The sequence below is a fragment of the Narcine bancroftii genome, chromosome 4, assembly GCF_036971445.1.
Source record: "Narcine bancroftii isolate sNarBan1 chromosome 4, sNarBan1.hap1, whole genome shotgun sequence".
Lineage (NCBI taxonomy): Eukaryota > Metazoa > Chordata > Chondrichthyes > Torpediniformes > Narcinidae > Narcine > Narcine bancroftii.
In genome coordinates, this window is record NC_091472.1 from 58,186,540 (window position 1) to 58,200,334 (window position 13,795).

The 13,795-nt window shown below is 39.3% G+C and overlaps 1 long non-coding RNA gene across 1 annotated transcript in view; it reads right to left on the reverse strand.

Moving 5' to 3' along the window:
- Positions 1–2,150, reverse strand: part of LOC138760607 (uncharacterized) — a 29,421-nt gene extending 27,271 nt beyond the window's left edge. Inside the window, exon 1 of the long non-coding RNA XR_011355738.1 lies at positions 1,523–2,150. This is a non-coding gene — a long non-coding RNA (uncharacterized lncRNA). The remainder of the gene's footprint in view (positions 1–1,522) is intronic.
- Positions 2,151–13,795: the final 11,645 nt, after the last annotated feature.

Genomic DNA, 13,795 nt, shown 5'->3' on the forward strand with positions numbered 1-13,795 from the left:
TTTTGCACATAATAACTAATTTCTGTTTCACCTCTTCTCACAAATATCTTGCATTTAACCAATTAGCAGGATCTTTAGCACAAGATTTAGCTGCCCCATTAGGTGGAATGTTGTCACATTTTATATGCACCTTCTACTGGGAACGCTGGTGTAGCTGAGCAGCAGCAGTCATCAGGGACCCACAACACTCAGCACATGCTCTGTCTCACTGCTCCCATCAGGAAAGAGGTCTAGGTGCTACAAGACTCACACCACCAGGTTCAGGAACAGCTGCTGCCCCTCCACCATCAGTCTCCTCAACAACAAACTCAATCAGGGACTCATTTAAGGACACTTAGATTTGCACTTTATTGTTTTTTTCTCTCTGTATTGCAGTTTGTTTACATTTCTTTATTTGTTTACATGTGTACGTTAACTCAGTTTTGTTTTTCCGCACTATCTTTAATTTGTATTTCTATCTTGACTGTAGTGTTACGAGCCCAAAGGACCCCAAAACCCAGCAGCAATAGATATTCACCACGACAAATGGTTACTTAAACAAAAGTTGTTTTTAATTACTTTTAAACATGGAAACAGAATCAAAGTTTAACTTATCACTATTAACTAACCCAAGTTAACCCCTTTCTAATTCTAAGCGCACGTGTATGTAATGTGTGTGTAAATTTAAGAAAAGTTCATTGGTTCTCAATTCTTCCAAGCTCACTGGTTGCAGGCAATTCTTATACTGTGCACAGAATTTAACATGTATAAAGTTCACCAGGTTTTGGTGAAAGGTAAATGTTTACCGCTCAGGAAGGTTCTTGTAGGTTTGCAGAGAGATATGCAGTTCCAGGATTTCCACAACTGAGGTACCACCATTAGTCACCTCAATGTCTTGCTGATTAAACTTGCCCCATCAGGGTTCTCAAGATAATAACCTCTTTCTTTCAGGCTATCACAGAGTTTCTTTCTGTTCCACTTATTCCAAGAGAAACATCAGACAGATAGCACTTCCAACTATTCGCCTCTCTGGAGCTTCTGTTTAAGATCCAAAAAGCTTCTCCTGGCTTGTTATATCTTTCTGTGTCACACACAGTCAAAGACTCCCTTCTCTCTCTCGACCTGAGATTCAAACTGCCACCAGCATGTCCTTCTCCATCAAACCCCCAACATTCTCCATCAAACAATAGGAGTGTTACGAGCCCAAAGGACCCCAAAACCCAGGAGCAATAGACATTCACCAAGACAAGTGGCTTTCAAAACAAAAGTTATTTTAATCAACTTCAAATATGAAAATAGAATCAAAAGTTAACTTAACTCTATTCTTATACTATACTCTATACTAACCCAAATTACCCCCTTCTAATTCTAAGCACACGTGTATGCAATGTGTGTGTAAATTCAAGAAAAGTTCTTTGGTTCACAGTTCAATCTTACTTCTCCTTCTTCCAAGTTCTCTGGTTGCAGGCAATCACCATACTGTGCACAGAATTTAACATGTATAAAGTTCACCAGGCTTGGTGCTTGAAAGATAAATGTTTACCACTCAGGAAGGTTCTTGTAGGCTTTGCAGAGAGATATTTGTTGCTCCAGGATTTCCACAACTGAGGTACCACCACTAGTCACCTCAGGGTCTCGCTGATGAAATTTTCCCCATCAGGGTCTTCTAGATGGCACCCTCTTTCTTCAAGCTACCACAGAGTTTCATTCCTTCCTCTATTTCAAGAGAAACATCAGACAGATAGCACTTCCAGCCATCTACTGCTCTGGGAAACTTGCTTTCATCAGTTTCAAACAGTTTTCCCTGGATTGCACTTTTCAGTTACTTGTCAGTGTCCCCACACACTGACTGACTGACTGACTGAATTGTTAACTCAATTCTCTCTCATTTCCAATTCAAACTCCAAAGAGAGCATGTGACTCATGTCTTGCAAAACTCCCAAATTCTCCAGCAAACAACAGTTGTTTCTTCTTCTCAAGTTGTTATCTTAGGTAAACAATCCAGAATTGACCTTACTGATAGACAGCATGACTCCAGCAAGACAATCATCAGGCATTTTATGACATCAGTTTAATTAACACCTACTTGTGAAAGGTGCTACATTCTCCAAGAGATCCTGTAATGTGAATTCTTCAGTCCTTCAAATAAGATCTGTTTTAAAATGTGTGTATGTATGTTACCTACTCTAAATCTTATAAATTCTCCTCAAATATAAATATTGTTACAGGAGTTAGTCTTCTGTTCTATCTATTGTTTTAGGTAAACAAACCTCTCAATGACCTCTGAGTGAGCACTTTGCAGAGAGGTCAAAATCCTTGCAAAAATGTCCAAAACACACAACCTGGTTCTTGTTGTTCTCCCAAGACAATGGTCTATTCATTTTATGACATAATTTCAATTAGTATCTACTTGTGAAATGTGCATAGCATTCTCCATACTTTCTGTAAAGTCATTGAATATGAATTCTTCAATATTTCAAATGAGATCTGTTTTAAAGTGTGTGTATGTATGTAACCCTCTCAAATGTTACCAGTTTATCTCCAAAAAACATTCCCAAATATTCCATCACAGCAAGAAAAAGAATTTCAGGGTTGTATGTGATATCATGTATGTACTCTAACAATAAATCTGAATCAATATGGCAATTCTTCACTACCTGTTCTTTGATCAGCACATATGCTGGTGTTCATTCTTGGAACAGAAAAGGCGCAGGGTTTTCATGTTAATGTTACGACTGGCAGAGAAAAGAAAACAAGAAATTTAATCATTAGCTCTGAACCTGTATCACAGACTTCAAACCATGTCTTGCAATGATAAAATATATGCCATTAAAATTTTTAAAAAGTCTCCAGCATCTAAATTCCATCAATTTCCAAGCCGCTGCTTGGAAAGAGATTTTTCAAAAACAACAGATATAACACACTAGGGACATATTAATTATGTTAGATAGACGGGGCTAAAATCAGAACTTCAGCCGACATGATTGGTGTAGCTGTTAGCGCCTTTACAACACCAGCGATTGGGTTTGGACAGGGGTTTAAGTCCCATGCTGTGTGTAGGGGATTTGTTCGTTCTCCCCGTGCTGGCGTGAGTTTTCCCCAGGAGCTGCAGTTTCCTTCAGTTTCCTCCCACCATTCAAAATGTACCTAGGGTGTAGATTAATAGGGTGTAAATTGGACAGCAGGGACTCTTGCCCAGAAATGGCCTGTCACTGTGCTGTATGTCGAAATTTAAAATTGAAATTTATGGATTTTGAATAATTTATGTGTTTTATTTTGCAGCACAAGCCTTTTATGTCACTTTCATGCTTAAAAAACAATTCAGTAAATTGTCTCTGAATAATTAACTTTTGCTATGTAGTTTATCATGGAGATCATTTTTACTAAAGACAAGAAGATGTGACTTGCAATCAGTGTTCTTCCAGACAGTGATTTCCATAGTTAGGGCCCTATTTCATTTTTTTCCTTTGCCTTGAAGAATATTTTGAGAAAAATGTGAGATAAACCTCTTTTGTTTGCCTATAAACACAGCTGATAACGTAAATCACAATGAAACACATCATGGTATCACATGGGTTGTAATATCAACCTGCAAAATCTATTTGACCCTTCCATCTGTTCCCAAACATGAGGTTTACTAAACATTTTCTTTCTGACAAAGAGCTTGTCAATGCAATGATGTTTGAAACTAAAGCATAGTATGATACATATAGATATTAATTTCTGAAGGATTTTTGAAAAATCTTATTTGAAAAACACTCCCAGAATACAATTCTGAATATATTTAATCAATTTTTCTGGCATTTGTTAGCCCAAGATTTAGTTGGCCATTTAGATGGATTGTTGTCACATTTTTCACATTGAGAGTGCTAGTTATGTGGAACACTACATAAGCAAGTCGTTGAAGTGAATACAAGTCCAACACTCAAAAGACATTTAGACAGATGCATGGAAATACTTTGAAAGGTGTGGGCTAAATGCAGCCAATTTGGTCAACACAGAGAAGTTGGGCAGATGGGCTCATTTCTGTGCTGTAAAACTGTGTCTATGAGTCTAAGACTAAGTGACAGCACTCTTCTTGCTGTCATTTCAAACTTTAGCTAAGAGCAAACTTAGCTTGTCTGAACTTTCTGTTACATGGAGTGGAAGAAACCCAACCACTACTATTTTAAGAGATTGTGAAATACTGCCAAATTAGATAGTGGATTACTTTTCCTGGCTACTGGTGCAATTGTAGATATAAATATTTGGAGGATTGCTGCACTTGACTGAAACTTGAACACTCCACAGGGAGTAGACTGATTGGTATTTCTGCATGATTTTTGCGATATAAAATTTTGTGCTGATAAAGTTGTTTTCAGTCAAGGCATGCTCTGATAATGGTTCCTCTAAGGATTGAACATGCACGGGAAAATGAAGAGAAGCCACATGAAACAGGGTAAAATTCTGGAAGACAGAGCATGAGAAGGATGAAGAGGGGAAGGGGAGGAGAGGGACCCTCTGTAGGTGGGAAAATCTATTTGGGTTTTTCAGGGGGTGAAGAAGGCATAGGAACACTTGCTTTCATTGGTCAAGGCATTGAATAGAAGAATGTTACAATTGTACAAAATGTTGGTTAAACCGCACTTGAGCTATTGTGTGCAATTCTGGTCTGCATACTACAAGAAAAATGTGATTTAAATGAGAGAAAATACAAAAACTACTCACAAGGATTTTCCCTGGATTAGAGTACTTAGATGAAAGATTAGATAGGCTGGGTCAGTTTCCCCTAGAGAGTCAACGTGGTAGAAGTACAGTACTGGCAGTCCTCGGGTTCAAATGAGATCCATTCCTAAGCCTGTCTTTAAATCGAATTTGTAGGTAAATCAGAACAGGTACAGATATTTCTTATTTAGCATCAGTTAGTCCAATGTTTGTCTTAGTATGTAGTATATAGGTATTTTAATATCTGCGGCACATTCATGTAGGCAATTTTTTAACAGCTTTATTTGTTTGCTCCAATGTGGTAGATAGGGTGTATTCATGGTCCTTCTACAATTAAAGTGTATGCTTGATGACATCACACAGGCTGCGCCAACTTTAAGTGGCATGCTAATGTAGTGTCCTGCAGCGGGAGAAGTCCTCCATAATTTCAGCACTGCTCTTAAGGCTGGCAGAATCAGACAGGATATCAGATGCTGGCAGCTGGTCGATGTTAAACGGGGCCACGCTTTAACTGAGACTAGCCTCTTCATGTCCGATGGTTGCAGGCGGACACTGCTGTCAATCCCAAGTGGTCTAAATGATCCTGCATGCTGCTCCATGATCCACACTGCTTCCTTTCTCTTCACTTATGATGAAGCCCTATCACTCTCTGTGGTCTAAAATCTCTTTCTCTCTGATTTTTGCTTGGTGAAAGTTTTTAACTGTGAATTGATGGGCAACAGCAGCCAGCAGCGCTCTCTTTCCTCGAGCCGTAGAACTGCTGAAGCCATGTGTAGTCCATTCTTAAGTACAATTTCTCCATAAGCGGGACATTCGTAACCCAGGGATTGCCTATATATAATGTTATGGGTTATATTATATTTTATATTATATATATATATGAATATGTTTTTAAAAGAGATAGATTGTGGGGGTTTAGTGTAGGTCACTTCACAAACAAACATTAACATTTCACAAAAGACATCTCATTTAAAATGCAAGAGCTGTGCATAAGCAGAGACGCTTTGAATAATATCTATGGACACTTCACAAGTAGGTGTTAATTGGACTGATGTTGGGGGATAAATGGACTATTGTCTTTAAAACAACAGATGGCCAGGCTCAAGAAACTGATTCCAGTGCTAGCAATTGGTCTGCTTGCTGCTGTTCTAAGAGGAGTCATGTGGTTTTGCAGAGAGAGAGAAAAAAAAATGATTATTTGGGAGAGAGAGAGAGAGAGAGAGAGAGAGAGAGAGAGAGAGAGAGAGAGAGAGAGAAAAGACAGTTCTATGGTGGCTTTTGAGGCTGCAACATGGCATGCTGGCAGACTTGTTAAAACCCCATTTTGAAGAGTTCTGAGTTCAGCCTATTCAAAATCTTTGTGGTTCATACAAGAGGAAATGGCTGGCTAGAGTATTTCTCTTAAAATAAAGGAAACAAAAGGAACTCTGGAGTGACCTGGAAGAAGAGGTCATCATTTGGAAAACCCATGGTTGAGCAAGTTTCTTCAGCAAGACACTGAAGTGACTGATCGGAGGTAATCAGTTTGTGTGTGTCCAACAAGCCATAAATTCCTCTCTCTGAAACTGACAAGAACCTTCCTGAGTGTAAGCACCAGAGCCTGCTGAAAATTCATAAATGTTAAATTCTGTGCACAGCATAAGGATTGCCTAATACCAGTGAACTTGGAGGGGTGAGAAGTGAGATTTGGCTGTTAAGCAAAGAACTTAACTGAACATATACACATTACATACACGTGCACTTAGAATTAGAAAGGGGTTAAGTTAAGTTAATAGTAATAAGTTAAAGTTTGATCCTGTTTTTATGTTTAAAGAAAATTAAAAGCAACTTTCATTTAAGTAACCGTTTATCTTGGTGAATTTCTATTGCTGCTGGGTTTTGGGGTCCTCTGGATTCTTAACAAAATATTTATGAGAGGCATCAACAGGATAGATAGCCATAGTCCATTTCACATGGCTGGGGTGTCTAAAAGTGGAGGGCATAGGTTTATGGTGGGAAGAAAGATGTTTAACATAACATAACATAACATAACATAACATAACATAACATAACATAACAATTACAGCATGGAAACAGGCCATTAGGCCCTTCTAGTCCGCACCGAACCAAACACCCCTTTCTAGTCCCACCTCCCTGCACAATGCCCATAACCCTCCACCTTCTTCTCATCCATATACCTGTCCAAACTTTTCTTAAATAATACAATTGACTCCGCCGCCACTATTTCTCCCGGAAGCTCATTCCACACGGCTACCACTCTCTGAGTAAAGAAGTTCCCCCTCATGTTACCTCTAAACCTCTGCCCCTTAATTCTTAACTCATGTCCTCTTGTTTTAATCTTTCATCCTCTTAATGGAAATAGTCTATCCACATCCACTCTGTCTATCCCTTTCATAATCTTAAATACTTCTATCAAATCCCCTCTCAACCTTCTACGCTCCAAAGAATAAAGACCTAATCTGTCCATTCTCTCCCTATACTCTAGATGCTTAAACCCAGGTAACATTCTGGTAAACCTTCTCTGCACTCTCTCCACTCTGTTTATATCCTTCCTTTAATTAGGCGACCAGAACTGGACACAGAACTCCAAATTAGGCCGCACCAACGTCTTATACAATCTCAACATCACCTTCCAACTCCTATATTCCATGCAATGATTGATAAAGGCCAGCATACTAAAAGCCTTCTTCACCACCCTATTCACGTGAGTTTCTACCTTCAGGGAACGATGTACCGTTACTCCTAAATCTTTCTGCTCTTCTGTATTCCTCAATGCTCTCCCATTTACCACGTATGTCCTATTCTGATTCTTCTTACCAAAATGAAGCACCTCATACTTATCAGCATTAAATTCCATCTGCCATTTTTCAGCCCACTTTTCTAAGCAGCCCAAATCCCTCTGCAATCCTTGAAAACGTTCTTCATTATCCACTATTCCACCTATCTTAGTATCGTCTGCATATTTACTAATCCAATTTACCACCCCATCATCTAGATCATTAATGTATATAACGAACAACAGTGGGCCCAATACAGATCCTTGAGGCACACCACTGGTCACCGGCCTCCAACCTGACAGACAATTATCCACTACCACTCTCTGGCCTCTCCCTTTCAGCCAATGTTCAATCCATTTGACTATCTTAAAATTTATACCTAAAGACTGCACCTTCCTAACTAACCTTCCATGTGGTATCTTATCGAAGGCCTTACTGAAGTCCATATAGACAACATCCACTGCGCTACCCTCATCCACATTCCTAGTCACCTCTTTAAAAAATTCAATCAGATTGGTCAAACATGACCTTCCTCCCACAAATCCATGTTGAGTGCTCCTGATCAGACCCTGTCTATCCAGATGTTTATAAGTACTATCTCTAAGAATTTTCTCCATTAATTTACCTACCACAGACGTCAAACTTACAGGCCGATAGTTGCCAGGCTTCCTCCTTGAACCCTTTTTAAATAACGGAACCACATGCGCAATGCGCCAATCCTCCGGCACTATCCCCATATCTTATGACATTTGGAAAATTACCGCCAGAGCCTCTGCTATTTCCTCCTTCACTTCTCTCGATGTCCTGGGGAAGATCCCGTCTGGTCCCGGAGACTTATCCACCTTTATATTCTTCAAAAGCCTTAAAACTACATCTTTTGTAATCTCTATATTCCCCATATTTACCCAATTTGCTTTTTGTATCTCACATCTCCCAATATCCTTCTCCTTAGTGAATACCGAAGAAAAGAAACTGTTCAATATCTCCCCCATTTCTCTAGGCTCCACACACAGTTTTCCGCTCTGATTTTCTAAGGGACCAATTTTGTCTCTAGCTTTCCTCTTACCATTAGCATATTTGTAGAACTCTTTTGGATTAGTTTTCACCCTGCTTGCCATAGTTTTCTCGTACCTTCTTTTAGATTTCCTAATTCCTCTCTTAAGATTCCTCTTACATTCAATGTATCTTTCAAACATCTCCTTAACTCCATGCTTCTTATATCTAATGTATGCCTCCCTTTTTCTTCGAACCAAGTTTCCAATATTCCTTGAAAACCACGGATCTCTCAAACCTTTTGCCCCTCCTTTTAACCTAACAGGAACATAAAGCTTTTGCACTCTCAAAATCTGATCTTTAAAAGACTTCCATCTCTCTACTACATCCTGCCCATAAAACAAATTGTCCCAATGCACACCCTGCAAGTCCTTTTGCATCTCCTCAAATCTAGCTTTACCCCAATCAAAAACCTCAATCCTTGGCCCTGATTTCTCTCTTTCCATAATGACATTGAAGCTGATGGCATTATGATCACTGGACCCGAAGTGCTCGCCAACACTAACCTCCGTCACTTGACCCATCCTATTTGCCAACAGTAGATCTAACACTGCTCCTTCTCTGGTCGGCACCTCTACATATTGTTGTAAAAAACTATCTTGCACACATTTCACAAACTCTAACTCATCTAGTCCTTGCACAGAATGTGTTTCCCAATCTATATGTGGAAAATTAAAATCTCCCATAATTACAACCCTGTGCTTATCACAAATATCTACTATCTCCCTACAGATTTGCTCCTCTAGGTCTCGGTCCCCTCCGGGTGGTCTATAATACACCCCTACAAGTGTAACCTCTCCTTTCCTACTCCTCAGTTCCACCCAAATAGCCTCCGTGGATGTGCCCTCTAATCTATCCTTCCTAGGCACCGCTGTAATATTTTCCCTGACAAGCAATGCAACCCCACCTCCTCTTGCCCCTCCGACTCTATCACACCTAAAACAACGAAACCCAGGGATATTCAGTTGCCAATCACATCCCTCCTGCAACCATGTCTCACTAATCGCTACCACATCATACTTCCAAGTATCAATCCACACCTTCAGCTCATCCACCTTTTTTACAATACTCCTGGCATTAAAATATATGAATTTCAGGGATTTCCCATTTTTTAATCCCTGTTTTCCCTCATCTTTAAGAACAACATTATTTACTTTTCCTGCCAATTGCCCTTCATCTTCTTCCAGAGCATTTCCCTTCTCTTTCACCTGCCCATCCGTATTCAAATACTTACTACAAACTTTCTTTGTTTGCATTCTAACCTTCTCCTTACTGCTCTGTACTATTTTGTTCCCTCCCCCCAACCATTCTAGTTTAAAGGATCCTGAGTAGCCCTAGCAAATACCTCTGCCAGGATTCTGGTCCCCCTGGGATTTAAGTGTAACCCGTCCTTACTGTACAGGTCACATCTCCCCCAAAAAAGGTCCCAGTGATCCAGAAACTTAAAACCCTGCCCCTTACTGCCACTAAGGGGTAATTTTTTTTACAAAAAGTGTCATTGGTGTCTGGAATGAACCATCAAAGGAAGTACTGGAGGCAACTTTTTGATAAAGACATGACATGCATAATTATTGCCCAACACTAATTAATATTGGTCATAATTATGAAGAACAGTAAAGGTCATGGTTAGTCAGCCAGCAAAACTGATCTGATTCCATTGCTGGATTTTGATCTTAATCCACCGACTTACATCTTATATTCACTTTGTTCAACTGATCTCATGTGAAATTGATAGGATAACACACTAGTTGCAGTACAATTGCTGGCTTGTCTGTATTTGCTGTTCCTGAATCAGGAATGTTTGATGTTTTATATATATTTCAAGTTGCAAAAGTTCAGAGTGTCAGTCATTTTGCTGACTTAAGAGCTCCATTACAAACTAGGTAGTGGCAGGCAAAGTTGCTGTAAAATATAAGACATTCCACTTGGATTGGAGAATAATTAAGAAAATGAACAAAGGGCAGAACAGAATGAGCTGCAGAAATTAATTTTCCAAGCTGGACCTGGGCGCAGAACAATGTATGAAATGATAATGGTTGATTTTGGATATTTTCATTAAAATCTCCCATCTGAAGTGTTTTGAAAGGCTGGTGGTGAAGCTTATCAGCTCATGTCTGAGCAGCGATATAGATACGTTCCAGTTTGCCTCTCATAACCACAGGTCTACAGCAGATGCCATCTCTGTGGCTCGACACAAAGTCCTGGAACACCTGGAGAGTAGAGATGCATTCATCAGGATGCTCTTTATCAACTACTGTTTGGGATTTAACACCATTATCCCCTCAAAACTGATCAGCAAACTCCAAGACCTGGACTCATCACTCCACTGTGTAATTGAATCATAGACTTCCTCACCTCCAGACCACAATCAGTGAGGATTGGTAAGAATATCTCCTCTATAATCTCCATCAGTACTGGTGCCACACAGGGCTGCATTCGTAGCCCCCTGCTCTACTCACTTGACACCTACGACTGTGTGGCTTGGTGTGACAATAAACCATCTCTAAATTTGCTGACAATACCACGGCAGTATAAAGAAAGGTGATGAGTCACCATACAGGAGGGAAATTGAAAGCTTGGCTGAATGATGCACCAACATCAAAACTAAGGAGTTGATTGTTGACTTCAGGAAGGGTATACAGTTCAGTGATATTTGGGGGATCGGAGGCAGAGAGGGTGAGCAATTTTAAGTTCTTGAAAGTCACTATATCGGAGGATCATTCCGGGAACCAACACAGCAATGGCATCGTGAAGAAAGCACATCTTGTCCTCTACTTCCTCCAGGGTTTGTGGACTCTTGAGTACTTTATTGATTTTTTTATTCTCTCTGTGTTGCACAGTCATTTTCTATTTACAGTTCTTTGTTTACAAGTATACGTTGTGTTCAGTTTTTTTTGCACTACCAATAAGAGGGAATTCTACTTCGCCAGCAGAAAGAAAAAGAGTCACAGGATTATTTGTGATGTCCTGTATGTACTCTGACAATAAACCTGGAATCTGAAATCCGTAAAGGAGTTCATAGCCACTACTGTGACGGAAGTCAGCAACAATGAACTTACATGCATTTGGTTCCTTCCTTACAGTTTAATATAATTCATGACTAAGAGAGGTCACTGAGCCTGATTCCATTCTGTTCTCACATGTCAAAACCTTGCAGGTAGGGTGATCACTTACCTTCAAGACAAACAATACATGTGCAGTATCTATATACGTATATGAAAAAAACTAAATATTGTTTAATAAATAGTGGAGCTGTGGAGGATATATACGAGCAGTTCATTCAGTCATTCAGCAGTTGCACTGCCTGTGGGAAGAAGCAGTTTCTCAGCATGGTGGTTCTAGCTCTGATAATCCTGTATCTCTTTCCCAATGGCAGTAGCTGAAAGATGCTATGTGCCGGGTGGTAGAAGTCCTCATTGATTTTGCGAACCCTCTGCAATGATTACAGTCTTCCCTGTGGTGCAGATGTCCACTTACTTTATGCAGTTTGCTTGGTGGGCGCTGTGAACAAGTAGCAAACAACCAACGGAAATCTTTGCTGCCTGGCTTGATGATGAAAAATCCAATTGGTGCTAATGACAACAATTTGCTGCTCCAGTATGACTCTCACTAACATTCCCACCCTTGAACTTGTCTGGACTCAGCTTGAGTCAATTCTTCCTGTGATCTCAAATGATAATCTGGCAGAATGTCCACTTTGGAGGTATTTCAATGTCACATCATCATGTGAGATAAGGATATATTTACTGTAATGTAATGTGACATTTTATTAGTGCCTAATAAAAAAATGATGTTTAACTTAATGATGTTCCGAGTGTGGGGCAATGCTGACATTGGGAGAGCTGTGACCCCAGTGGAAGAATTGCATGAAAGTATAATTGCAAAAGTCCTTTCACCTCAGCCTATGTGCTGACATGGGGATTTACCTATAAAGGAAGAGGAATCTTTCCGAGTAATGACAGAAACTGCACCACAGTGCTATTATTCCAATATGAGACTATGTAGGAGATCATTCAGTGGGGGACTGGAGGTGAAAACTAAACTAATTCATGCTTTTAAACAGCTGACTACATTTTGGAATCCTCTTTTAGCCCTTCTGCCAAGGATGACAATGTTGTGCACAACAGAAAAGGTGCAATCTAAATAACGGACATCTGGAGCCATGGGGAATAAAGTTTGCTATTACGTATTTTCCATTTCATATGATAATCTGGCAGAATGTCCACTTTGGAGGTATTTCAATGTCACATCATCATGTGAAATAAGGATATATTTACTGAAATGTAATGTGACATTTTACCAATTCATATGTTACCTTTTCAAGTCAAAGTGCAACATTTTGCCTTTGTTGGATCATTGATATATGCTAAAATAACTGCTGCTGCATTTTGTGTAAATTAGCCTTGAAATTTTGTTTTGCAATGCCAGCATTCAAAGGCTGATCACATTGCCTATCCGTGCATTGATATCTTCAGTTCCTCTGATATAAAGCAAGTGCTCTTAGCATTGTAAAGCATATACCCTGATAATCTGCTCTACAGTCACTTAGAACATGCAAAATATTAAACCAATTGTGTAATATTTAGTCTTTAGAATATTAAAGCAACATATTCCTGTTGTACTATATAAATAACAAGTTAATAACTTTGCTTTTGTTTACAGTGTTGCAGATCACAAATTTCAGATATTTGTCACTATATATCAATATAATAGAGATATAGAAATAAATATAGATATTTATCTATCAATATTTTTTAAAACAATCTTATTCTCTGTAAGCCTTTAAAAATCGAACAGTAATCAAAGAAGATATTTCTGGAAAGTTTCCAAATCACCTTTTATCCTGCGTAGCTTGGTTCCGCAACTGCTCTGCCCAAGACCGCTAAAAACGGCAAAGTTTAAAGTTCAGATTCACATACAATCCTGAGATTCTTTTTCCTGCAGGCCAGCCAGAATTTTTATTTATTGGTAGTGCAAAAAAAAATTGTACTCAAGAAAAGATATGTATATGAAAGAGAGAAACGTAAAAAGAAAACAGTGTAAATAAACTGCAATACAGAAAATAAATGTTCAATAATAAATAATGCCCAAAGTAATTGTTTTTAAATGAGTCCCTGATTGAGTTTGTTGTTTCAGAGTCTGATGGTGGAGGGGTAGCAGCTATTCCTGAACCCGGAGTTACAAATCTTGTGGCAGTGAGAACAGAGAATGTTCTGGGTGGTGTGGATCCTTGATATTTGCTGCTGTTCTCCAATGGCAAAGTCCCATGTCACTTTTCGCCA